Raw genomic sequence first — 27,198 nt, forward strand, 5'->3', positions numbered from 1 at the left:
TGCACTTGACGTAAATAATAAAATACCCAATGCCAAAACGGAGATTTCACTGCATCTTCTAACACTGTCAGAGTGACATACTGCCTCCTTTAAACAAACATTATATTATAATAAAATCCTATATTTCCTGGAAATGAAGCGTGTCTATTAGAATGTAACATTAGTGAGTATCCGTGATTGTTATACGACTAAGGCTTGGTTATACTGAGCTGTACTGGCAAAAGGAGCTTAAAGGAGAACTCCACGAATAGATTAAAACATTAGCGGTTACTTTCTCACCATGCTGGGAGTTGTAGTTTCTCAACAGTTGGAGAGACATACAGTACAGACCAACAGTTTGGATACACCTTCTCATTTAAAGATTTTTCTGTATTTTCATGACTATGAAAATTGTACATTCACACTGAAGGCTTCAAAACTATGAATTAACACATGTGGAATTATATACTTAACAAAAAAGTGTGAAACAACTGAAATTATGTCTTATATTCTAGGTTCTGCAAAGTAGCCACCTTTTGCTTTGATGACTGCTTTGCACACTCTTGGCATTCTCTTGATGAGCTTCAAGAGGTAGTCACCGGGAATGGTTTTCACTTCACAGGTGTGCCCTGTCAGGTTTAATAAGTGGGATTTCTTGCCTTATAAATGGGGTTGGAACATCAGTTGTGTTGTGCAGAAGTCTGGTGAATACACAGCTGATAGTCCTACTGAATAGATTGTTAGAATTTGTATTATGGCAAGAAAAAAGCAGCTAAGTAAAGAAAAATGAGTGGCCATCATTACTTTAAGAAATGAAGGTCAGTCAGTCCGAAAAATTGGGAAAACTTTGAAAGTGTCCCCAAGTGCAGTGGCAAAAACTATCAAGCGCTACAAAGAAACTGGCTCACATGAGGACCGCCCCAGGAAAGGAAGACCAAGAGTCACCTCTGCTTCTGAGGATAAGATTATCCGATTCACCAGCCTCAGAAATCGCAGGTTAACAGCAGCTCAGATTAGAGACCAGGTCAATGCCACACAGAGTTCTAGCAGCAGACACATCTCTACAACAACTGTTAAGAGGAGACTATGTGCAGCAGGCCGTCATGGTAAAATAGCTGCTAGGAAACCACTGCTAAGGACAGGCAACAAGCAGAAGAGACTTGTTTGGGCTAAAGAACACAAGGAATGGACATTAGACCCATGGAAATCTGTGCTTTGGTCTGATGAGTCCAAATTTGAGATCTTTGGTTCCAACCACTGTGTCTTTGTGCGACGCAGAAAAGGTGAACGGATGGACTCTACATGCCTGGTTCCCACCGTGAAGCATGGAGGAGGAGGTGTGATGGTGTGGGGGTGCTTTGCTGGTGACACTGTTGGGGATTTATCCAAAATTGAAGGCATACTGAACCAGCATGCCTACCACAGCATCTTGCAGCGGCATGCTATTCCCTCCGGTTTGAGTTTAGTTGGACCTTCATTTATTTTTCAACAGGACAATGACCCCAAACACACCTCCAGGCTGTGTAAGGGCTATTTGACCAAGAAGGAGAGTGATGGGGTGCTACGCCAGATGACCTGGCCTCCACAGTCACCAGACCTGAACCCAATCGAGATGGTTTGGGGTGAGCTGGACCGCAGAGTGAAGGCAAAAGGGCCAACAACTGCTAAGCATCTCTGGGAAGCGTGTCACTTATGTGAAGTGGATCCTGATTAAATCCACTCCAATGTAGACGCTGTCCAATCAAAGGCTATGTGCACGCGACGTTGTTTTCAACTGCAAAGAGGTGGCAAGAAAATTAAAAACTACATCTTTTCGCACATGTTCGGCCTTTTGTAACCTATTTTAACCTCTTCAGGGTTTGGAAATTGTGAAGCGATTAAAGAAGTGACATGTTCTCTTGATAGCGGAGTATTCAGTTTTTTACCTCAGTATTTGTAAGCCAAAACCAGGAGTGGAACAATCAGAGGAAAAGTATAATAGAAACACGTCACTTACAAATACTGAGGTAAAAAACTGACCAAATACTGAACGTGTGAATGTGGCCTTAGGATGTGTGCACGCAACATTTTTTTCAGGCAGATCCGCCAATCAGAGCTCATCTTTCATTTTGTAAACCGCTCTGGTAAAATGAAAGCTGCGCTGTGATTGGTTGCTATGGGCAACTAATCAATTTTGACAAATCAACCTCATTTTTTGAGGGCAGATAGTTCCTATTTTCTGCCGTATTGCGTGTGTGTATATATATATATATATATATATATATATATATATATTTTACAGTGACAGACCTCCAGGCTTTGTATATGGCCAGGAGGGGCTTGTGCATATATACTAGCACCCTCTTATACAGTCCTAAATGCCGTTGCAGCTCATTTTAGCACTACAGGACGGGTGAAACAGTAGCCCTGTCAGGAGGCCAGTGCTCACACACTACTACTGAGTCACCATCCACTCAGGGCTTTCCTATGTAAGCACTGCAGAGAGCACTAGGGGAGCCCCAAACCTTACAGACGGCCTCACTGCAAAGCACGCCGGGAATTGTAGTCTTTCACTCCTCGGGCAGAATAAGCCTTAGCTAATGTGTGAACTACAACTCCCGTCAGACCCTGCGCGACCGGGATTCTGCTGTCTCTACTGTCAGAGAGAACGATGTAAGTGGAAAGGGAAATGCGGCTGTGAGAAGACACGACTCCGGGAAGCGGGGACACGGCTCTGCCTGCAGCTGGTGAGTGCCCGCAGCTCTGTACTTGACCCTGGCATAGGTTGGCATCGATGGCACCAGATGACAGAGACACTTTTTTGCATTACTGTTCCAACTCTCAGTGGGTGGCCGTGCTACCACCATTGCCCCTTTAAGATAAATATTGGCACCCCAAAAAATAGGGTTCTTGGTGTGCAGGGTGAGGAATCACTGCACAAGTTTATGCCCCCCCATCCCTGGCTTAATTTGGAAACAAAAGGGTTAAACGCGTTATCGGTGGCGACATTAATCGTCAATATGAGAAACTGCTAAAAATAATTGTTGTTTTGCGACCTATGGCGGCGTATGGGCGCCATGTTACCATTTACGTATATCATATTCATCCATTAATGCCTCCTGATGTTATCGCCGTAAGCAAAATCCATTGCTCGAGTCATCTTGTCCTGTCAGATCCTGGGAAAGCTGGGTGAGGCCGGATTTACAGCCGCGGGACGGGTCCTCACCCAACTTTCCTAAGAAATCTGCTGTAATTCACCTGAAGCTTATATTATTACAAATGTAAACAAAAGTAGCTTTCAGGAGTCGGGGAAAGCTGGATGACAACTGATAGTTACTGCTCCTGCACGGGTTGTCAGACAACCTCTTTTTGTAAGATTATTGCCTAAGGAATCTGCCTAGTTGTACAGCCGTGTTTCACCTGCCCCTATATCTGTGCATGGCTAGACATATTTACCATTCAGGAGTCTGTGAAAGCTGGGTGATCTATAGCTCCCAAAGGTCTTTTCTACCAGCTTTCCTAGACTACTGCATTAGGTATTTGTCCAGCGATGTAGTCACGTCTCATCTATTCCCCCTATTATTGCATAACTAAGCCGGTTTACCCTTCAGAAGTCAGTGAAAGTTGGGTGACAACTGATTTAGAATTCTCTGATGGGATGTCACCCAGCTTTTCTCAGACTCCTTTGTAAATCTGCTTTCTTACACAGCCTTAACTCAACAGCTCTTATATCAATGCCTAAAGACACTAGTTTGTCTTTCAAGAATCTGGGAAAGCAGGGTGACAAGTTATGTTGTTGCTCTTAGATGGGACGTTGCCTATCTTTCCTGGATAAAGAAGCTGCCTTGTTATCACCCATGCCTATGTTTTTGGCCAGTCTGCCATTCAGGAGTTGGAGAAAGCTGGATGACTACTGATTTATAGCACTTGGATGGCATGTCACCCATCTTTCCTAGACCATTGTATTAGGAAGCTACTTTGTTATACAGTCATGTCTAACCCATGCCTAGGTTGTTAGCATAACTAAGTCAATCTAACATTCAGGATTCAGGGAAAGCAGGGTGACAACTGATTACAGCTCTGTAAAGGGTTGTCACCCTGCTTTTCTAGACCACTGCATAGCGAATCTACTTAGTTGATTCTGCTGCTTCTATCAAAAATCATTCAAGAGTCAGGGAAAGCTGGGTGACAACTCCTGGGGAGCTTTTATAGATGTGGTATCATGGCCAGGGATGCTACTCTCTAAGGGTGGATGAAGGGAGACCCCTGTCCTGGGGCATTATCTATGGATCTAGTACACCTGTATATTTTTTGGGGGAGTCATTTTAATTTGGTGAATGGTCTATGAAGAGGCGGACCTGGTTACTGAGGGGTTAAGTGTCGTACATGAGGGGTATGGTGGATTATGTTGTATTGGCTATTATAGGGTTAAACATGAAATAATGGCGCCAAACCTCACTGTCAGCATCACTGGAGTCGATGAGAGCCGCTTCTATACAGACCCCTGTGCATTACTTCTCCTCCATAGATATAAAGCCCGAGGCTGCACCACTGAGACAATTGCGACAACATGCCGCCGCTTTCTGATTTTTTATTTTTTTTTGTCGGCTGCTGTGTTATCACCCAAATCACTAAATCTGCATCGTACTTGGCAGTGATGTGTAAAGTTGGGGACATCGATGGGTTTGGGGGGACAACATTGCACCTGAAAGAATTCAGAAAGATGTTCTCATCAGAATCTCTCAGTAGTACAGCCTCAGGATTGAGGCCTGTAACATCAAAAAGTCCTCAAAATAAGATTTTAAAAGATGTTTTTTCACACTTGTATAGCAACTAAAAACATGTATGATAGCTGGGAGTCCCACCTCTGGAACCTGATCACTGGACGGTGGTCCCAAGCTCAGATTGTGAATGCACCGCTAACGTGTGCAAGACAGGTGGAGGGGTCAGCATCAGTCCCATAGACAGTATGTGTGACTGACGCCCTATTCACAGTTCTCAGCACAAGGCGTTTGGAACCCCGGTCCTAGTAATCACTGGGGGTCCAGCGGTCGCCTCCTTTCGAAGAGGCAATCTGGACCCCCAAACTCTGTTCAGGGACGGCTTTATAGTTCCTTGAGGTAAAATGTCACATTAACCTATAAGATGCCTAAAAGTAATTCGAATAGTAGGCCACTGTGCAGACCCCCCATGAATCATAGTTTGGAGATATGAAAGCCCCTCTCTGTCCACTGAAAAGGATGTCCCGGAAGGTTCATCCTAAGGATTGTCATTTTTCAGTGTTTCTCTGATGGTCAGTGACGCCACAAGAATGGTTTGGTATCTGATCATGACTGGTGTGTAGTTTTAAAGGGCATCTGACAACAGCATGATGTAGGGGCAGAGACCCCGATTCCAGTGATGTATCACTTAGTTTACTGGGTGCAGCAGTTGTGCTAGAATCACAGTTTTCTCTGCTGCAGATGTAGCAGAATTCAAATGCTGAGCTTTTAATAACCCCTCCCACATCACGGAGTGGCAACTTTCTGTGTACACTGTGCATAGGCAGAAAGTTGCCAATCAGTGATGGGGGTGTGTGTGATTGGACCAGGAAGCAAGAGATACCTACTCCTGTATTGATAATCTCCTGCTAATAAACCACTGATTTTATTGTGACAGCAAAACAGTGTAAGTGACATCACTGGAGTCAGGCTCTCTGCCCCTATATCATGCTGTTCTCAGATTACCCAGCAAAGACCGGCTGACAGATTCTAAGAGTGGTCAGTGGCTTCTTTCTCCTGGGATTCTGATCAAGTAGCAGAATGAAAGGATTGTGGTGCCTCATATGTGGTCAAGCTGCAGAGCCAGGATTTGCAATGAATGGGCACTGCTGGGGCACCACATCCCCTTGGTTCTCCCGAAGTCGAACCCTTCCCCCACTGATGAGCTGATATTGATGGCCATACATGCCCCTTTAAGCATAACGACGCCTCCGAAGCTTTCTAGAATATGACACCTGCATGTCACATTTCACATTCTGTTCTGTGTATTACTTTGTTGTGTTTCCTCAGTGCACATGTATCAAAGAAAAAGGATAATATGTATCCAGGAAGGCCGTCTGGGCTGATGTGGACACATAGTGTCCTCATTAGAGTCTATAGGCCTCATCCATTTTTTTATCCTGGAGTAGTGAGAATTTGGCATTCACATTGAAAAGTAATAACGTTTTTATTGACTTTATTTTTTAACACTGTTTTTTTTTTTTGTCTTTTGCCAGTACTAAAAATACATTGTAAAAAGTAAGTAAATGTCATTCAATGTCACATAATGTTTATACAGTATGCAGGGACGTAACTAGAACAGGTGCAGGGGGAGCAATCACACCTGGGCCCCCGGAGACTAGAGGGCCCCAAAGATCTTTTTGCCCCATAGACAAAGACTACTATTAAAGACCAGTTATAGTTGGGGGCCCAGTTGGGGGCCCTGTTGGGGATTTTGCATTGGGGGCCACAAGCTTCAAGTTACACCACTGGCAGTCAGCCTGTAGATATATCAGGGAGGTGTTAAAGGGGTAGTTTGGAAGTAGGCATTCATGGATCGATGGTGGTGGCGACCTCTGGGAACATCACCTTTCAGTGATCTAGTTAGGTGGTGGTGGTGTCGGTCCATCACTAAACATAAGCCATCAATGTGTATTTTTGGTTAATTAATATTAAAAATGTATAGTTTGCTGTGAGAACTAGCTGAAAATTTTCAATAACCTCCTATATATAATATGCACGTCATTCTCGCTGGATCTGTAGGTAGGACCAGTCTCTGGGCTACTTAGAGCCACGGCAGCCCTTTCACAAATACTACATACGGTACTCGTCCACTGCAATGTGTTACATCTCCTCCACCTTTCCACCTGTGTCACACCACCCATATTTATATAGACATAATCTGACTAATCTACAAGAGGGCAGGTCACTGCCTTCCCCAAGATCAACACATTAATCTTCTGCTTGTCAGCACGGTCTATGATCTGATTTCTACTTCTTTCTACTTTACAGCTCATCCCTTGCATTCATGTGATATGATGAACTGTGGTTTTCTATCCCCACACATCTGCTATCGCACACAGGAGGCTAATCTGTTTACTCTGATCAGTAGCGCCTGATCCAAAACAATCAGCTGAATGAAGCTGCCCATGTCTGAATGTCTCTGAGCTGCTGCGTCAGGCTCAGCTCTGTGTGAGAACAGCGTTTATGTGCCTGGATATACAGTAGGAGCTGCTGTGCCTGGACTGTGGGGCTCACTATGGGGAGTGCTGCAGAGCTACCAGGGTCAGACCTCCTCCGGTCACTGCCTCCAACAACATCAACACATTAATCTCCCTCTGCTGTCAAACCCCCACTGATTAGATAGTTATAGAATATTCTAAGAATGGAAGTCTAACCCTTTCTTTCCCCGACTCTTGCCGTTGAGCACCAAACATACCCATTAGAATCTAATGGATATATACGGTGCTCAACGGCAAGAGTCAAATTAGATGATGGGTCAATTCCACTGAAATCAGCAAAGTTTTATTGCATTAATCTGATGTGTCTAGCCAACTTAAAGCGTACCTGTCATTTTAGATGATTTTTCAGGATATGATTTTGTGCGTGTATATGGGAATAACATTATATCTGGCCAGCCATTATATGATCTTTATCATGCGTGTTCACCAGTTTTCCCCTCTGACGGCTCTATTTATAACTTTTGGTTGTCTGTGAGCTAGTGAGTGGAGACTAGCTGCTATGATGTATCCCTGTTTCTATGCTATCTGCTCTCCTGTTTCTATGCAGCATGGAGACAGTGGTAAATTATGTAGTAGTACTGAGCAGTGCGGTTGTGAATCCAGTGAGGTAAACATTTACTAGAAATCTGCAGCACCACGTGTCTGTGCTTCTGTCTGCTATTCCTCCTCCCTTCTCCGTAGACTTCAATAGGTAGCTGTGATCGGACAACCTCAGCGTTTTCACCATGATGGATTTTAGAGGTTTATCAAAATGGATGTTGAGTTCAGGAGGCATCGGGGAGAGAAAGTGGCTCATAACTTGACAAAGAAGCAGATTTATCTGATAAGATATATAACAATGTTTTTTATATTCACTTGTACAATTATTTTATGTCAAGTTTACAAAAATACACCGACCATTTAAGTATAGGCCATCAATCTTGTAGTCTCGGAGAACCCCTTTAAATTCTTGCTTTCTGTTCGGAGGTTCTCTATTATCACTAGTTTGTTATATAATTTTTTTTTTTGTTTCAATATTTTTATTTAAAGGATATCACAATGATCTCCCAACATGGGAGTATTGAATGTACAAAAATTACACAGATAACAACAATAACAAGGCATTATATAGGCATAACAACAATAACAAGGCATATGTAGGGAACATTAATGCTAATTGATTTGAGACAAGACAAAAACAAGAGGGGATAAACATTAGGACATGAGCATTATAGATCCACTTAACAATAGTTTCTCTCATAACAATAAACATCGGGCCGACATAGGTTGATCCATGGGGGTCACCAACTCACCGAAAAGATAAAGAAAAAAAAACAAAAAAACACCAGTAATTCAGCCCATCTAGTGGCTTCCAATCAATGCCTCACAGAGAAAAAGTAAGAGCTAGCGTCATTTGATCACCTGGGTTTAGATCCAGCCATGGATTCCAGATTTGAAAAAAGGAACTCCAACTGTCAGTTCTCGTCGCTTGAATACATTCATACATCATGATAGTGTTCATTCTATCTTTGACTAGAGATATTGAGAGCGAAGAGGACTTCCACTTTGATGCTATGTGTATTTTGGACACCATTCCCAACAAGATTACCAATCTATGCAAGCTTTTGGAAAATCCCCGCGGTTTTAATCCAAATAGGAAGATCAATGGGTCCAGTGGTGTTTCCTTTCCATACATCTTATCTACTATGAGCTTCACTTCCCGCCACAAATCGACCACCACTGGGCAGGTCCACCATATGTGCCCCATATCCCCAGGCGCATCACAACCTCTAAAACATCTGTCTGAAATCTGAGAGTAGATGGCATGCAACCTCGTTGGTACCTGATATGTTCTATGAAGGACTCTAAGGGAAGATTCAACCATGGATACCTGATGGGAACCCCTTGATAAAGCATCACAGCAGCGTTGCCATTCCTCTAGTGAGATGTCGAACCCCAGATCCTCCTCCCACTGTCGCATAAATCTAAGCTTTTTCTCTTCTTTTGTAGTGGCTAGGGAGGGATATAAGAAAGAGATTATCCCCCTTCCCAGAGGATCGCTTAAGCATTTTTGTTCAAATCCGGTAAGTCTAAAAGAGCTCCCACCTGGTATACTTTTCTTGACAAAGTCAAAGATCTGATTCATGCGGAATGTTTTCCGAACTGGAGGCTCATATTTTTGAATGAATTCCTGTCTAGATAGGGCAACATTAAACGGGGAGCAGAGATGTTTTATTGTTAGGCCTTTCAAAATCCACCAAGAAAAGGGCTGGGGGTCAAGACCCGGGGGGAACATTGGATTATTGAATAGTGAGTTTAATGGTGTGTTTTTGGTTTGTAGCTCATTGTTGAACCTCTCTTTCCTCCAGAGGAGCAGAGACTGGGCCGCAAAAGGCGATTTAATAGAGATATGCTGTGGGAGTTTTGCTTCTGTCCATAGTAGGCCCGTCAAGGAATAAGGTTTTAGTAGAAATGACTCCAGATAGACCCATCTAGGTTTATCTATTGATGAACAAATTCTGGTCAACTGGGCAATCTGAGCAGACTTAAAATAGTTCATGAAGTTGGGAAGAGAAAATCCTCCCTTTTTTCTATGCATGAACATGATTTATTTTTTTTTAAAATTCGTTTATTAATTCCAGAATAAACAAATAATGCACACATTAGCATTTATCATTATCAATTATACCACCGGATACAAATAATTACAGAATATCATCATATCCAAAATTTACAGGGGTGATAAACTGTGCATGTTAAATCACTAGTACCTGTAAAATATCTACTATACAACTTTAACCGTTAACAGTAAGTCGCCAAAAGGAAAAACAGATTTGAATCCTACTCCACAAGCGATGTCCCAAAACCACAAGCCCATTCTCCCGTGCATGTATCTAATCAGCGCAGACTACAGAGTATGATAAGAGGAGTTCCATCTACCCCAGATTTTTTCGAATTTACCTGGGCATCCTCTATTTTGGTACAGTGTTCTTTCATATGGAATGACCGAGTTCACCAAGTCAATCCAAACTCTGAGGGACGGGGAGGAACCACCCATCCACCTTAACCCCAGTACCTTCCGTGCTAAGAAGAGCGTCTCTCGAAGAAAGATCCCAGTATGGTGATCCCAGGCCTCTGTATCCCACACCCCGAATAAGCAGGTCAATGGCTCAAGTGGAACAGGGATTGACAATAAAGATGTTAATAATGTCGTGACCTCTTTCCAATAGTGGGAAATTACCGGGCACTTCCAAATCATATGGATAAAATCTGCATCACTTGTATGACATCGTAAGCAATCTGACGAGTGGAGGCGACCCATTTTAAAGAGTCGTGTTGGGGTCAAATAGGTCTGATATATAATATACAGCTGGGTCATCCTGTTATTAACTGAAGGAGAAACTTTAGTTGGAGACTCTAGAATATCTTCCCATTCCTCTCCCATTGTATCGGGAAGAAGTCCCTCCCATTTCTTTTTAAGAGAGATAATAGTAGATCCATCTCCCACGGATAATAGATACGTATATAAAGAGGAAATGAGTCCCTGAGATTTGAGAATGCCTATCAGAGGTAGAGATGAGATCGCTCGACCTGCACCCACATTTCGCATATACGATTGGAAAGCTGACCTTAGCTGTAAATAACGGAAGAATTGAGATCTTGGGATATTGTAGGTATCCCGTAATTGTTCGAAGGATATAAAAACCCCCTGGTCATGTACATTGCCCACCGAAAGGACACCGAATGAGATCCAGAACTTAGTAGATGGGTGATTCAGTAATTCTGGGAAATAACTATTTTGCCATAGTGGCATTTCAGCTATTATATCTGCAAATTTAATAACTTTTTTAATTTGTCTCCATATTAATCTCGCCAGTCGAAGTAAAGGCAGCAAACGGGGAGCACTGACTTTCTCCGTTTCCAAAAATCCCAATGGACAATCAATTCGGGCGGAATGGAGTAGATGACTCTCTGAATTAGGTAAAGCGTTATTAGGCATCCATTTGCTCAATGCCTTAAGGTACCATCACACTAAACGATATCGCTAGCGATCCGTGACGTTGCAGCGTCCTGGATAGCGATATCGTTTAGTTTGACACGCAGCAGCCATCAGGATCCTGCTGTGATGTCGCTGGTCGCTGAATAAAGTTCAGAACTTTATTTGGTCGTCCGATCGCCGTGTATCGTTGTGTTTGGCAGCAAAAGCAACGATACCAGCGATATTTTACACTGGTAACCAGGGTAAACATCGGGTTACTAAGCGCACGGCCGCGCTTAGTAACCCGATGTTTACCCTGGTTACCAGCGTAAAATGTAAAAAAAACAAACAGTACATACTTACATGCGTCCCCCGGCGTCCGCTTCCCACACTGACTGAGCGCCGCAAAGTGAAAGTGAAAGCATAGCAGAGCGGTGACGTCACCGCTGTGCCCTGCTACTGCCGGCGCTCAGTCATTGCAGGAAGCGGACGCCGGGGGACGCATGTAAGTATGTACTGTTTGTTTTTTTTACATTTTACGCTGGTAACCAGGGTAAACATCGGGTTACTAAGCGCGGCCCTGCGCTTAGCAACCCGATGTTTACCCTGGTTACCCGGGGACCTCGGCATCGTTGGTCGCTGGAGAGCGGTCTGTGTGACAGCTCTCCAGCGACCAAACAGCGACGCTGCAGCGATCGGCATCGTTGTCGCTATCGCTGCAGCGTCGCTTAGTGTGACGGTACCTTTAGCCTGTCCGGCAAGATAGTACAGATAAAAGTCTGGTAGAGCCGCCCCACCCCCCCTTTTTGGTCTCTGTAAAGTAGATAGTTTAAGTTTGGGTCTGGTCTTCCCCCATATAAAGGATGTGGTTAGGGAGTTTAAATTTGCGAAGAAAGACTTGGGTATTGGCATAGCACTATGTTGGAGACAATAATTAAGTTTGGGGAGCAATATCATTTTAATTAAATTGATGCGGCCTGCAACGGAGAGAGGGAGTTTACTCCAGGTTATAAATTTAGATTTGACCAGGTCCAATAGTGGGTAGATGTTAAGTTGTAGGTCCAGCCGACTATATTGAGACATATGAATACCTAGATATTTGAAATTGGAGACTACAGTTAGTGACGAGAGATTTTCGAGACGGCATCGGAGCATGAGACAGAGGCATCAGGGCAGACTTGTCCCAATTTATATAAAGACCGGAGAATTTACTAAATTTGTCAATGGTCGTTATTACTTGCGGTAGTGTTTCTTCTATTTTATCCATAAATATGATCATGTCATCGGCATAAAGACCGATGGTATCCACACGATCCGCAATATTAATTCCCTTAATATCTGTGGAGGACCTTATGCGTAAAGCTTCTATCGCGAGGGCAAAGAGAGCCGGGGACAAAGGACATCCCTGACGGGTTCCCCTGTGCAAGGTAAAAGAATCAGAGATAGAGTTATTCACAACTACCCGTGCCCTAGGATTCCTATATAGTGTATCTATACCTCTAATAAATTTGTCCCCAAAACCGTATTTCCATAGACATGCGGAGAGGAAAGGCCATTCGAGAGAGTCGAACGCTTTGGCTGTGTCTAGTGACGCCAATGCCCAATTATTATCCAATTCTAGAGAGCTATATTGAATCACCGATTGGACTCGCCTAATATTGATGGAGGTACTTTTCCCGGGCATAAAGCCAGTTTGATCTGGGTGTATAAGGTCTAGTATGATCATATTTAGTCTAGTAGCCAAGATTTTAGTGAAGATTTTATAATCTACATTCACCAATGATATGGGGCGATACGACCCACACTCCAAGGGATCCTTTCCTTCCTTCTTAAGTACAATAATATTTGCATCGTAAAATGTTTCAGGCATAAATTCTCCCTCCCATATACTCCGGAGTACCTTCAATAAAAGTGGTGCCAGGTGGCTCCGATATTTTTTATGGAACTCAGCGGGAGACCCGTCGGGTCCAGGGGCCTTCCCAGTAGCCATGTCCATTATAGCGTGCTCCACCTCCTCCAGAGTAAACTCAGCCTCCATAAAAGCTTGCTGGGTTGGACTCAGTGAGGGGAACGCTATGTCCGATAAATAGTCTATACATTCAGGGACACCAAGACCACTACCAGATTTGTACAATGACTTATAGTAATTACAAAAACATTGAAGAATCTCCTCAGTAGAGGATAACAACGAACCATCAAGTGCCCGAATCTGTAGTACTGTATTGGAGGTATTATGCTGGCGTACTAAAAAGGCTAGAAATGTACTGGCCTGATTCCCCAATTCAAAATAGGATTGACGGGTAAAGAATAATTTGCGCTTCGATTTAGTGTCTATATGTTGGGTGTATAATCTTTGGGAGGTAAGCCATTCCACCCTGTTACCACTAGTTTGATTGGCCACATAGGCGGCCTCCGAATCCCTCAGTCGCCGTTCCATCTCATCATCCTCCCCTGCCGTCACCCTTTTTATGTAGAAAATTGTGGAGGACAAACATCCCCTTAATTATGCCTTTTGAGTGTCCCAAAACAGATTAAGATTCGAGGGGTCTGGGTGAGTAGAGACAAAACAGTTCAACTGATCAACCGTTCTATCACTAGAATCTATCAACTTCAACCAGAAGGGATTCAATTTCCAAGGTATATGGTTGTTTGGCTGACGATATTTAAATTTGAGAATGACTGGACTGTGATCTGATATCCCTCTATTACCATGTTCGATACTATCCACGCATAATGCAAGGTCACTAGATCCAAATATGTAATCTATGCGAGATAGAGACTGTCTAGTTGATGAATGACAGGTATATTCTTTTGTCTCAGGGTGACGTGTTCTCCATAGATCTAACCATCCGCTACTACTCATAAATAGTGCCAATTGAGAGGGGGACTGAGGAGGAGGTCCCCCAGACGACCCTCCATCTAGTCTCAATCTGTCTTTAAAATTATCCATGACTAAGTTAAAATCTCCCATACAAATAACACTAGCATTAGGATAATTTAGGGAGAAACCCATTGCCATGCGGAGAACCGATATACTAGCCGGGGGTGGGTTATAAACACATAGTATCACATATTCCCGCGTATTAATAAAGGCGTGTACAAAAACAAAGCGACCTTCGGGATCATGTCGTGCTTCCCTAGCCTCCCACCTAACATTCCTGTGTATCAACAGAGAGACCCCTCTGGAGTAACTAGTATGGAATGCGTGAAGGGACCACTGCACCCATGGCTTTTGTGTACATTTAACTGTGTCTCTGGTCAGATGTGTCTCTACAAGTGCTACAATATGGGGATGATACCTTTTAATGTGCAAAAATACCTTGATTTTCTTTCGGGGAGTCTTAATACCCCATATATTCCACGTCATATATATAATCTCAGACCCCATATCTACGCTTAAAAAAAAGGAATAACATACACCATAACCTGAGCAGGGATCAGGAACATCACGCAGAGCATAAAATTATCATTGGCGACTAACAAACATCATGAACATGATTTGTTGTTTAATCCTTGGCTTTTTCCCCTGCCAGATAAACTTAGATATCACAATGATCTCACAACATGGGAGTATTGAATGTACAAAAATTACACAGATAACAACAATAACAAGGCATTATATAGGCATAACAACAATAACAAGGCATATGTAGGGAATATTAATGCTAATTGATTTGAGACAAGACAAAGACAAAAACAAGAGGGGATAAACATTAGGACATGAGCATTATAGATCCACTTAACAATAGTTTCTCTCATAACAATAAACATCGGGCCGACATAGGTTGATCCATGGGGGTCACCAACTCACCGAAAAGATAAAGAAAAAAAAAAACAAAAAACCACCAGTAATTCAGCCCATCTAGTGGCTGCCAATCAATGCCTCACAGAGAAAAAGTAAGAGCTAGTGTAGCGCCCCCTCCACTGCCGCAGGGCCGAGGGGTACCCGGTACCGGGCCTCTGAGTCTCTGCTTCTGGGGTTGTCACGGCGGCTAGGCCCCGGTCCGTGACCCTGCCGTGGGGCGCACAGTAGAATGCAAGGTGTGGGTGTTGGTAGTAATGATAGCGATGTAGCGGTGCAGTTGTGGGGTGCAGGTCGCAGTAAATAACAAGGACACCAGGTTGCAGTCTCTTTACCTCTTTACTGGAGATCTCTGAGTCCTCAGTCCAGAACACGGTTCACCAGGCTACGCAAGTCCAGCCGGTCCAATGGCACCTCCAGAGTCCTCCTCTCAGGTGGAAATCTGTGCCTTCCTTCTAGCGCTATGTGTTGTAGTCCTTCCCTGCTGTGCTCACGGAAAGTGACCCCACAACGGTTGTGTCTGTTTCTTAAGTTCCCTCACAACTCGATTTGATGTTCCTCTGTAATCCACCCCTCCCTGTATTCAGGTTGGAATGGCACCCGTTTGTCAGGTAGGCCTGGAGTTCTTCCGGGACCCTAGAGACGCCCCTCTCCCGCAATTGCCCCCCAAGACTTCATAGGTGAAATGTGGTAGACAGCCCGCCTGAGACCGACTGTCCTGCCGCTGTTTGGAGTATGGCTTGAAGCTGTATTCTAATCCACTCCCTCGGCGTTCCGGCCACCGGTATTGCGCCTCAGCAGGGTGCTGCCTCTTTCAACAAAACCCCTGCTGGTATTCTCCTTCTGCTTGATCTCGTTTCTCACTCAGCACAATCTGCCTCGCTTCTAGTCCTTTCTTGGGCACCGCCGCTAAGCTGAGCAGGCACGGTCCCGTTACGTTCTCTCAATGCCAAGCCTCTGCCAGGATCCCACCCCTGGCAGAGACCCTACAGTCTCTCCCTTCACAACACCCTCTGCCACAGGGTGTTGCTCTGTTCAATCCCGTCAGCGTTCTCTCTCTAACTTCCTGCCTGACCCCCAGTTTACCCACTATGGTGGGGAGTGGCCTAATGAATAGCACCCTTAGCTCCCCCCGGAGGCCCTGCTGTGAAACATATTGGTGTCTGTGATACCTGATTGGAGGAACTCCTTCAGTGCCATCGAACGTACCATGGCTCCCCTTAGTGGCAGAGCCACAGTACTGCAACGACCAGGACTCTGGGGCGCTGCACTAGCGTCATTTGATCACCTGGGTTTAGATCCAGCCATGGATTCCAGATTTGAAAAAAGGAACTCCAACTGTCAGTTCTCGTCGCTTGAATACATTCATACATCATGATAGAATGAACACTATCTTTGACTAGAGATATTGAGAGCGAAGAGGACTTCCACTTTGATGCTATGTGTATTTTGGACACCATTCCCAACAAGATTACCAATCTATGCAAGCTTTTGGAAAATCCCCGCGGTTTTAATCCAAATAGGAAGATCAATGGGTCCAGTGGTGTTTCCTTTCCATACATCTTATCTACTATGAGCTTCACTTCCCGCCACAAATCGACCACCACTGGGCAGGTCCACCATATGTGCCCCATATCCCCAGGCGCATCACAACCTCTAAAACATCTGTCTGAAATCTGAGAGTAGATGGCATGCAACCTCGTTGGTACCTGATATGTTCTATGAAGGACTCTAAGGGAAGATTCAACCATGGATACCTGATGGGAACCCCTTGATAAAGCATCACAGCAGCGTTGCCATTCCTCTAGTGAGATGTCGAACCCCAGATCCTCCTCCCACTGTCGCATAAATCTAAGCTTTTTCTCTTCTTTTGTAGTGGCTAGGGAGGGATATAAGAAAGAGATTATCCCCCTTCCCAGAGGATCGCTTAAGCATTTTTGTTCAAATCCGGTAAGTCTACCTTCAATAAAAGTGGTGCCAGGGGGCTCCGATATTTTTTATGGAACTCAGCGGGAGACCCGTCGGGTCCAGGGGCCTTCCCAGTAGCCATGTCCATTATAGCGTGCTCCACCTCCTCCAGAGTAAACTCAGCCTCCATAAAAGCTTGCTGGGTTGGACTCAGTGAGGGGAACGCTATGTCCGATAAATAGTCTATACATTCAGGGACACCAAGACCACTACCAGATTTGTACAATGACTTATAGTAATTACAAAAACATCGAAGAATCTCCTCAGTAGAGGATAACAACGAACCATCAAGTGCCCGAATCTGTAGTACTGTATTGGAGGTATTATGCTGGCGTACTAAAAAGGCTAGAAGTGTACTGGCCTGATTCCCCAATTCAAAATAGGATTGACGGGTAAAGAATAATTTGCGGTTCGATTTAGTGTCTATATGTTGGGTGTATAATCTTTGGGAGGTAAGCCATTCCACCCTGTTACCACTAGTTTGATTGGCCACATAGGCGGCCTCCGAATCCCTCAGTCGCCGTTCCATCTCATCATCCTCCCCTGCCGTCACCCTTTTTATGTAGGAAATTGTGGAGGACAAACATCCCCTTAAATATGCCTTTTGAGTGTCCCAAAACAGATTAAGATTCGAGGGGTCTGGGTGAGTAGAGACAAAACAGTTCAACTGATCAACCGTTCTATCACTAGAATCTATCAACTTCAACCAGAAGGGATTCAATTTCCAAGGTATATGGTTGTTTGGCTGACGATATTTAAATTTGAGAATGACTGGACTGTGATCTGATATCCCTCTATTACCATGTTCGATACTATCCACGCATAATGCAAGGTCACTAGATCCAAATATGTAATCTATGCGAGATAGAGACTGTCTAGTTGATGAATGACAGGTATATTCTTTTGTCTCAGGGTGACGTGTTCTCCATAGATCTAACCATCCGCTACTACTCATAAATAGTGCCAATTGAGAGGGGGACTGAGGAGGAGGTCCCCCAGACGACCCTCCATCTAGTCTCAATCTGTCTTTAAAATTATCCATGACTAAGTTAAAATCTCCCATACAAATAACACTAGCATTAGGATAATTTAGGGAGAAACCCATTGCCATGCGGAGAACCGATATACTAGCCGGGGGTGGGTTATAAACACATAGTATCACATACATATTCCCGCGTATTAATAAAGGCGTGTACAAAAACAAAGCGACCTTCGGGATCACGTCGTGCTTCCCTAGCCTCCCACCTAACATTCCTGTGTGTCAACAGAGTGACCCCTCTGGAGTAACTAGTATGGAATGCGTGAAGGGACCACTGCACCCATGGCTTTTGTGTACATTTAACTGTGTCTCTGGTCAGATGTGTCTCTACAAGTGCTACAATATGGGGATGATACCTTTTAATGTGCAAAAATACCTTGATTTTCTTTCGGGGAGTCTTAATACCCCATATATTCCACGTCATATATATAATCTCAGACCCCATATCTACGCTTAAAAAAAAGGAATAACATACACCGTAACCTGAGCAGGGATCAGGAACATCACGCAGAGCATAAAATTATCATTGGCGACTAACAAACATCATGAACATGATTTGTTGTTTAATCCTTGGCTTTTTCCCCTGCCAGATAAACTTAGATATCATAGAATGTATATCACGTAAAACTCTAGAGGGTACTGGTATAGGGAGGGAGCGGAATAGATATAAAAACCTTGGGAGAGAGACCATTTTTATGGCATTTATTCTGCCCAGCCAGGAGAGTGTTAATGATGACCACTTGGACAAATCTCTTTGAAGATTCTTTATTAGGGGAGCATAGTTCCATTTATATAAGGTTGATTTATTAGGTGTAAGGTTAATCCCCAAATAGGTTAGGTAGTGTTCCTTTTTTTCAAAGCCGAATTGCGACACTAGATGCGACTGATTTTCTTCCGATGTATTCAGGAATAGGGCTTCCGACTTTTCTATGTTTATTTTAAGCCCTGACACTAATTCGAAGTTGCGAAGTAGTGAAAATAAATTTGGAAGGGTGATATGGGGGTTGGTGAGGGTCAGAAGCAAATCGGCGGCAAATAGGCTGACTTTGTATTGCTCTCCTAAATTGGTAGGCCCTAATATGTCAGGGTTTTTCCTTATGGCTTCAGCCAAAGGCTCCATCGCTAAAGCAAATAGAGCTGGTGAGAGAGGGCATCCCTGTCTAGTTCCTCTCATTATATTTATCGGGTTAGGTTTTAATGACGGAAGTTTAAGATATGCTTTTGGTTTGTCGTATAATAAAGTTAAACAGTTAATTAGCTTGTGGGGTAAGCCGAATGTAGATAGTACCTCAAAAAGATATGACCATGACACTGAGTCAAAAGCTTTTTCTATGTCTAAAGCTAGAAGCATAGTAGGCTGCTGAGAGTTGGTCGATGAATGTATTATATTTAGGTTTCGTCTTATATTATCCGGCCCCTGTCTCCTTGGTATGAAGCCTACTTGATCCCTGTGTATAAGAGAGGGGAGTACCTTGTTGATTCTGTCTGTGATGATGGATGTGAAAATTTTAAGGTCAACATTAAGTAACGAGATGGGTCTGTAATTTTTTGTTAATAGGTGATCTTTTTTTGGTTTGGGGATCACTGCAACATGCGCTACGTAGAATTCCGAGGGCATTTGGGATCCATTTTAATAATTCATTGCAAAATTTTGTAATGTGAGGTGTAAGAATTTCTTTAAACTTTTTATAATATGGTGCTGTAAGTCCATCAGGCCCAGGGGCTTTGTCAGTTTTTAGTTTTTGAATTATTAACTCTACGTCTTCGTCTGATATCTCAGATTGTAGTGATTGGGAGGAGGATTCATTAATTTTAGGGAGTTAAAGATGTTGCAGGAAGGATTGTAAAAGATGTGGTGGTGGGGACTTAGGAGATGAGTATAATTTTTGATAGAAATTATGAAACTCACTGTAAATATCCTCAGGGTGGGCAGAAACACGGCCATTACCGTTTTTAATTGAGTAGATAGTATTTAAAGATTCTTTTTGGCGTAGTTGTCGCGCTAGTAATTTATTTGGTTTGTTAGCCTGTCTATAGAAAGAGGCTTTTGTCCACGTTAGGGCTCGTTCTGTTCTATGTGTAAGAACGGCATTTAGCTGGAGTTTGACATTTTGTATTTGCTTGATCAGATACCTTGAAGAAGACTGCTGGTTTGCCTGTTCAAGGTTTAGTAATTTATTTTCTAGTTTAGTTTGCAGTTCTGACCTGTTTTTTTTTTTAATAGTGGCTAGTTTGATTAAGGTACCGGTGATATATTTCTTGTGGGCCTGCCATATGTTTCCCGGGGATGATTCTTCATTAACGTTAGTTTGAAAATAGAGCTTAAGGTCATCGCTGATTTTAGTAGCGATTTCTGGGTCTGTCAGTAATGTTTCATTTAGTCGCCATCTGAATAGTTTAGATGAGCTTACATTAAACCTAAACACTGAGAGGACTGCATCATGATCCGACCAAGAGGACGGAACGTGGCGAGAGTACAATACTCCCGGTAATGTACTTGCTGTGGTTATGTGCAGATCTATTCTTGAGTAAGTTTTATGTACAGCAGAAAAAAAGGTGTATCCTTTTGCGGTATCATTTGTCTCTCTCCATACGTCGATTAGTCTATACTCACTCATCAATCTATGTATCTTTCGTCTGTCTCCTCTAGAAATGTCTGTTCTCTTTACTGCAGTGCAATCTAGAGTAGGGTTTAGGGTGAAGTTGAAGTCTCCCCACCAGATCAAATGCTGGTAGGGGATTACCGAGATTTTAGATAATGTTAATTTAAATACAAGTGTTTGAGTTGTAGCAGGCATATAGCTGTTTATTATGCAAATATTTTGCCCTTGTAAATTTCCATACAAAACTATAAATCTGCCATCTGGGGCCTCAACTATGCCATCAATTTGAAATGCTAAGCTATTTTTAAGAAGTATGGCTACTCCTCTAGTTTTACGCTCCCATGCCGCCAGATAAAAACGAGAATAACCTGAGTCAAAGTATTTAGGGCTAGAAGTCTTAGAGAAGTGAGTTTCCTGCAAACATATGATGTCTGGTTTATGTTTGTGGTAGTCCAAAAACGCTTTTCTACGCTTCATTGGTGAGTTGAACCCATGTACATTATGAGATAAAACTCTACACATAAGTATAAGGTTTGTTACCACCAATAATTAAGAAATGATTATTGTTTGATCTCGTCATCGTGTCGAAGAGCCGGGTCCGATATAAGCAGGGTAGTGGAGTACAATCATATCTGTGGAGAAACAAAAGGGAGAAGACAACACAGGGGGAGACAATTGCACAGAACAATAAACAGTTAAAAATTTGGGTGAAGTACCCTTTTAAGGCGGTATTCTGGGACCCCATAATAAAAGGAGTTCCAGATATCGACCCAGTCAGGCAGCATGCGCTGGTGCCCAACAGCCTAACCCTTGCTAAACAATATCCTTGCGAGATGACAGGCTTAAACAGTGAAGTTAATTCAAAGTATAAAGCATGGGTGGATCAAATATTATTTATGATTTATAACTAGCTTCAACGGTCAACCACAGCAGGCTGATCCCGCTAACAAACAGTCGAAGAAACAAAACATAAATTTAAGGTACTAAAGCCATGGCCCGACAGCCCTAACCAAAGAGGAATCCTCGATACAATCCTGGGAGACGTTCGAGTGACCCGCGCATTCTGGCTCCTGGTTCTAGGGGTCTGTATCCATTCCCTCTGTGGACGTAATTTTCGTCGTGACTGAGGAGGTATGGTTTCTGAGATGGGGATTCCAGCGTGTTCAAGAGCTTTTGTCCCTTCCTCCAAGGATCGACAAATAAACGATTCATTGCCATGGGTAAATAATAAAGCAAACGGGAATCCCCATTGATATCTGGTATTTACCGCTTGGAGGGCAGCGGTAATTGGTTTCAGTGACCTTCTCCTGGCTAGTGTAGAAGGGGATAGGTCTGCAAAAAGCCGAACTGAATTCGGCAAACCAGGCAAGGAGGACATCTCTCTAGTTGCAGCCAGGATCAGGTCTCTCGATTCTTCATAGCATTTTAAGCACAACATCTCTTGGAAGGTCCGTTGTTCGCGGTCTGCCTAAGGCTCTATGGATCCTTGTAATGTGAAGTAGTGTGGGGTCTACCTCCGGGAGAAGTGCCCTAAATAGCGCTGCTGCTGTGTCTTTAAGGGCCATGATAGACTCTGGGAGGCCTCTGATACGTATGTTACTTCTACGAGATCTGTTCTCGTAGTCCTCACACTTTAATTCTAGGTCTATTATGCGCTCAGTGTGGATTTTAATAGTTTCCTGGTCCTCTTCCAGGGCCTCTGCCGCCGCCTCCATTTTATCCTCCAGGTTGGAGGTACGTTGGATTATCTTTTGCAGCTGTGTGGTAATATTGTGCATAGCTGATTTTAGCTGTAAGCGAAATGTCTCTTGTAGTGTTTTAACCAGAGCTGCCGTGGGGACTACCGCCTCACCTGTAATGTCGGATTCCTCCATTTCAGCTCCGCTGTTCATCGCTGTGAGGGAAGCAGAGGGAGAAGCTGTTGCGGCGGCCATCTTGCCCGCGTTGCTGTTTATGAGGAGCTCTTCAATTGTGCGGTTTGCTGATTGGCCCGCGTTCCCCTTCTTCGGCATAGTCGCTCCTGCGATTCCCGGTGGTGAGTGCTTGCCGTGCCGATAGTTTTCGCTGCGATCCCGGTGCTTTTTAGGGTTGTGGTGGATAGTTGGGATGCGGAGCTCAGCCGGTCATGTCCGACTCAGCCAAAGTCCGCGCATGCGCCCCCTGTTATATAAATTTTATGTCTGATTTATAATCTAAGAAGTATTAGGTCTCTTTTATGGTAAAATAAACATTTGTACTGTGATTTTTATAGATCCCAACACATTGTAGTGATCAGCACTTTCATTGTATTCAGCTGAAGGGTAATCGTAAAGGATTTGATGACGGAGAATATACTGCCATGGTTCATGAACACATTCTTATTTTTGTGTTAGAGGGGCGGCAGCTGAGGCCCCCATGTGAATCGCAGTTATCAGGTCAAAGCTCTGGGGACCTCTCTAACAAGTTCCTAAACTCCTGCCAAGAGCAGATTAGGTTTAGTAATAATTTTGGAGGATTTACTTAACCTTTTCATTGCAAGACGTTTCATTTCTGTTTAGAAGAAAATGAAACCAATTTTACATCGGCATCCATAAGATCTGACTCATGTATAGAGTAGCTCTCAGTTCTGACACACAGAGGGATGGGGTCTCTTGCAGGATACGATCGCTACAATGTCTATGAGTTGGCTTAAAGGGAAAAACCACCCCCAAAATCAAAGGTGAGCTAAGCCCACTGGCATCAGGGGCTTATCTACAGCATTCTGTAATGCTGTAGATAAGTCCCTGATGTATCCTCAAAGATGAGAAAAAGAGGTTAGATTATACTCACCTGGGGGGGGGGGGGGTCCCGCTGCTGTCCGGGATCACAGTGACGTCCCCTTCACGTACCGGACCCGGTACCGAGTACCCCACTGCCCTGGCGGGCGACTCAACTTGGCGTCACGAACAGGATGTACCGGGGGCGAACTGCTGGGGGCGAAACATCCTATAACCGTTTGTCAGACTATCCATTGAATCCATTTTTCATGGTTTCAGAACGGAGGATGTAATCTTTTGAGGTTGTTCCCAAATTTTTCATATTATTATTTTTTCTTACAAGATGTGCAAATTTGTATTTGTACTGATGGCTGTCTGGTATTTTGTTTAGATGACTTTGGATGGACTTTCCTTTTAAGTGAACTAGTCGAAACAAGAGCGTGTTAGCAAAAACTCTTGACACTCAGTAAGGCATCATCAGCTCTTTAGATCGCCAATGTGTCCCGTAGAAGGTCCCAACCAAATTAGAGAGAATTTCTGGCATGATTGATATACATTTTGTACAATATCAAGAACTTCTCATCATTGTCTGAAGAAATTGTCATAAAACTTTGGACATTTCTGAGTTATTATCTAGGAAGCCCAGGTACTGAGCCCCTCCACCGAAAGATATTCTAATCGGCCCATTTGCAGTTTTGGAGGAGATCAGAGCTCCGCTGTGCGCTTCTGCCCCTTGGTCATTAGATGTTTGGACATCACCCCATGCCTGGATCAATACGATAGATTGTATATGACCACCATTGCTATTTTGTCATATGCATGTATTGTTTATGTGGCCAAAGTTTCAGCTCATTTTACGTTACACAAGGCAACTGAGTTTTTCTGTCACTGGTCAGATCTATGCCCAATAGAGATGAGCAAGGACATTGCAGCGCAGAGTGGAGTGATAGAGAGCAAACAGTACAAGAGTTCAGATGTTCCAGGGTCACACGAGGGAGGGCTGTGTAGACCAACTGTGGAGCAGTCAAGGTTGTGTACTACCATGGTATAACATGAACTATCCTATCTATCACAGCATGAAATACTGTGGTGTCATGGAGGAAAGCTGTCCTAAAACCAAGAGTAAAGGATACCATTTCCAAGTGCTAGCAGCTTCCATCTTCAAAGAAGAACTATCTGTGACTTTCTGAGCTAAAGAGACTTATGGCCCTCGGCCTGATTTCTCCTTTTTCGCTACTGTGAAGATTATTGTGTGGACAGAGCCTTGTGTTGGTCCCAATTACCATGGAAAAGTGAGATATGCCAAACAATGTTCTACCCATTCATACGCCTCAGAGCAGATGGCTGCCACAATGGCATTCTGATAGGATATGTATAACAGCACCATGATCAAGCTCTTATGGTAGATATCTACCACTGGATTATTCAAGGTCCACTGGGCAATTATTTGACAATAAGCTGGTTGGGTGTCTCAACGAAAACGTAAAAAGTTTCCCTGTACTGTCCCAAATTATTTTGTCACCCCCCCCGACCCATTAGAGAAGTACCCATGTATAGTTTATATGCCCTTTCCGTCCAGTACACTTAACACTTCCATGTTTGCTAACATTTATGAGAGGTAAGATCCTATTGTCCATAAGAGAATTAGTTTGGGATCCACCTAAGCTAAATCTGTCAACAAAAAGTGGATACATGGGTGCCCTTTACCATGATCTATACCCTCAGAATCATCGTAGAGGGTGAAAGCCTTGTTAGTCTACGCACAGAGGTGTTGCGGATGCGGCTGTCGTCCCTCACCTCTGAGACTTCCATCGATTCCGACAATGGAGGGGACGCAATGCAAGTGTAGTATGGCATTTCCCTCTAATATTTGTGTACATATCTCCCGGCTTTCCAGTGTGCACAGAACCACATTGCTAGGATTTCACTATGCAGGAGAACCACAGTGAAAGGGTTGCAGTATTTCATTATCGTTGCGTGCCCTTCATACTCGGGATCTTAAAGGTCGGACTGCCTCCAAACATGATGGCATATCTAGCATTAGGCAATCACTTTATGGCATTGGAATATCGCTTTAAGGAGCAGCTCAAGGAAATGTTTCCCAAACCGCCTTTGCCTCTGTGGTATTTTTTTTTTTTTTTATAGAATCGGGAAACCCTTCCAAGTGTCAACCTTTTATACTTCAGATCAAAAATCTGATATGTGATATATGATAACTTGGGTAGTTTCGGTATCCTCAAAATACACCTTTGAGAGGCAGTTTGTCTCTCTATCCCCACCACTATCTCCTTTAATTAACCTTTTAAAGATTTTGCAGTATCCTTTTTTGGGGGGAATTCATTAAGACCGGAATTTCCTTACCCTTGGGTAAGATATACTAAATTTATTAGAAGTTGAACGCCTCTTTTGGGCTGCCTGCACTCCAATATACGGTATGTAATTTACTCCAACTATGAGATGGGGTACATTTCTGCTTTAATTTTTTCTGCTTTCTGACATAAATTATACAAAATCTGTTGGACTGCATATAGTAAAATTTTGCAAAATGCTTGCGCAGCTAAATGTTGTGTGGAAATCTTCAACTTTTATATACCAGTGAATTGACAAAGTGCAGAACATTGACATTAAATTTACTCTATCTCTATAACTCTCCTACTATTGTGAAACTACAAGTACCAGCATGTCCGGACAATGACACGTTGGAGACCATTGCTATGGGTACATGCAAAGGAGCGGTACTCATCTACACCCATCATCTACCATCTTGGATGTTTCCATTAGAATATTTATATTGAGGCTCTGATGAGTTATAACAGCCCAGACCCCAGAAGTAAGGTGCACATTCACATTAGGTGAATATTGGCTGAACTTACTGATTTCGGCAATACCAGCTATCCATCTATCGAATGGCAGTGTTCCCAATTCCCTTGCCTCTGCAAATGTCAGGGAGGGAAGAAAGAAGAACCCGGAGCGTAAACAGGTGAAACGCTGCATATAATACACGCATGTTTTATGTATTTTTTGTGTGCTTTTCTTAGTGAGTTTTTCATATTTTCTCATTCCTATGAATTTATGAAAATACTGCAAAAATGCTGAAAGGATTGACATTTTCCTGATTTAATAAAACGCTTTGATGGTTGAAATCTGGAAAGACAAAATTAGCAGTGAAATCTCATTCACTTTGCTTAGTGTTGTAAAAAGCTGTATTTTTTCCTTGGCAAAAACGCGCTTAAAAACCATGTAAAAAAATGCTACATTTGAACAAGCACTAAAGTCTTGTCTGGGCAGACCTCTTTTCAAATTCTTGACCCACCTAGATCTCCTTCTGTACCACATGTAGGGTATGTGCCCACGTTGCGGATTCATGTGCGGATTTTTCCGCGCAGATTCTGAAGAATCCGCAGGAAAAACGCCCTGCGGATTACCTGCAGATTTACCGAAGTTTTTGTGCGGTTTTCACATGCGTTTTTACACCTGCGGATTCCAATTATGTAAAACGCTGCGGAATCTGCACAAAGAATTGACGGCAGTGTTTCCGCTCAGTATTTTCCGCAGCATGTGCACTGCAGATTTGGTTTTCCTTAGGTTTACATGGTACTGTACAATTCATGGAAAACTGCTGCAAAACCACAGCCAAATCCGCAACGTGTGCGCATACCCTTACTTTGCTGGTGCTGTAAAATGCTGTTGTTTTTTTTTACTTGGCAGAAACACAACGTGTGAATAAGCTCTAAAGCCTGGTCTGGCCAAACCTCTTCTGAATAACCCTTCCAATTTACTTCACCCATCTAGATCTCCTTCAGTATCTCCTGTGGTTTTTCATACCTTCCAGGAAACGACATTATTGTAGCAGTCCAGGACTATTGATCTCGTG

General features: G+C 43.3%; 1 protein-coding gene across 3 annotated transcripts in view; it reads left to right on the forward strand.

Moving 5' to 3' along the window:
• Positions 1-2,474: 2,474 nt before the first annotated feature.
• The window catches only part of MIB2 (MIB E3 ubiquitin protein ligase 2), an 85,012-nt gene continuing 60,288 nt past the window's right edge, over positions 2,475-27,198 (forward strand). The window contains exons 1-2 of one of the 3 annotated variants that reach the window (XM_077250157.1): positions 2,604-2,705; positions 22,469-22,624. The gene's annotated coding sequence lies outside the window, so the exon portion shown is untranslated. Of the gene's footprint in view, positions 2,706-22,468; positions 22,625-27,198 lie in introns of all 3 variants that reach the window. The other 2 variants (XM_077250158.1, XM_077250154.1) reach the window with 2 other exon arrangements.

The sequence above is a fragment of the Ranitomeya variabilis genome, chromosome 4, assembly GCF_051348905.1.
Source record: "Ranitomeya variabilis isolate aRanVar5 chromosome 4, aRanVar5.hap1, whole genome shotgun sequence".
Lineage (NCBI taxonomy): Eukaryota > Metazoa > Chordata > Amphibia > Anura > Dendrobatidae > Ranitomeya > Ranitomeya variabilis.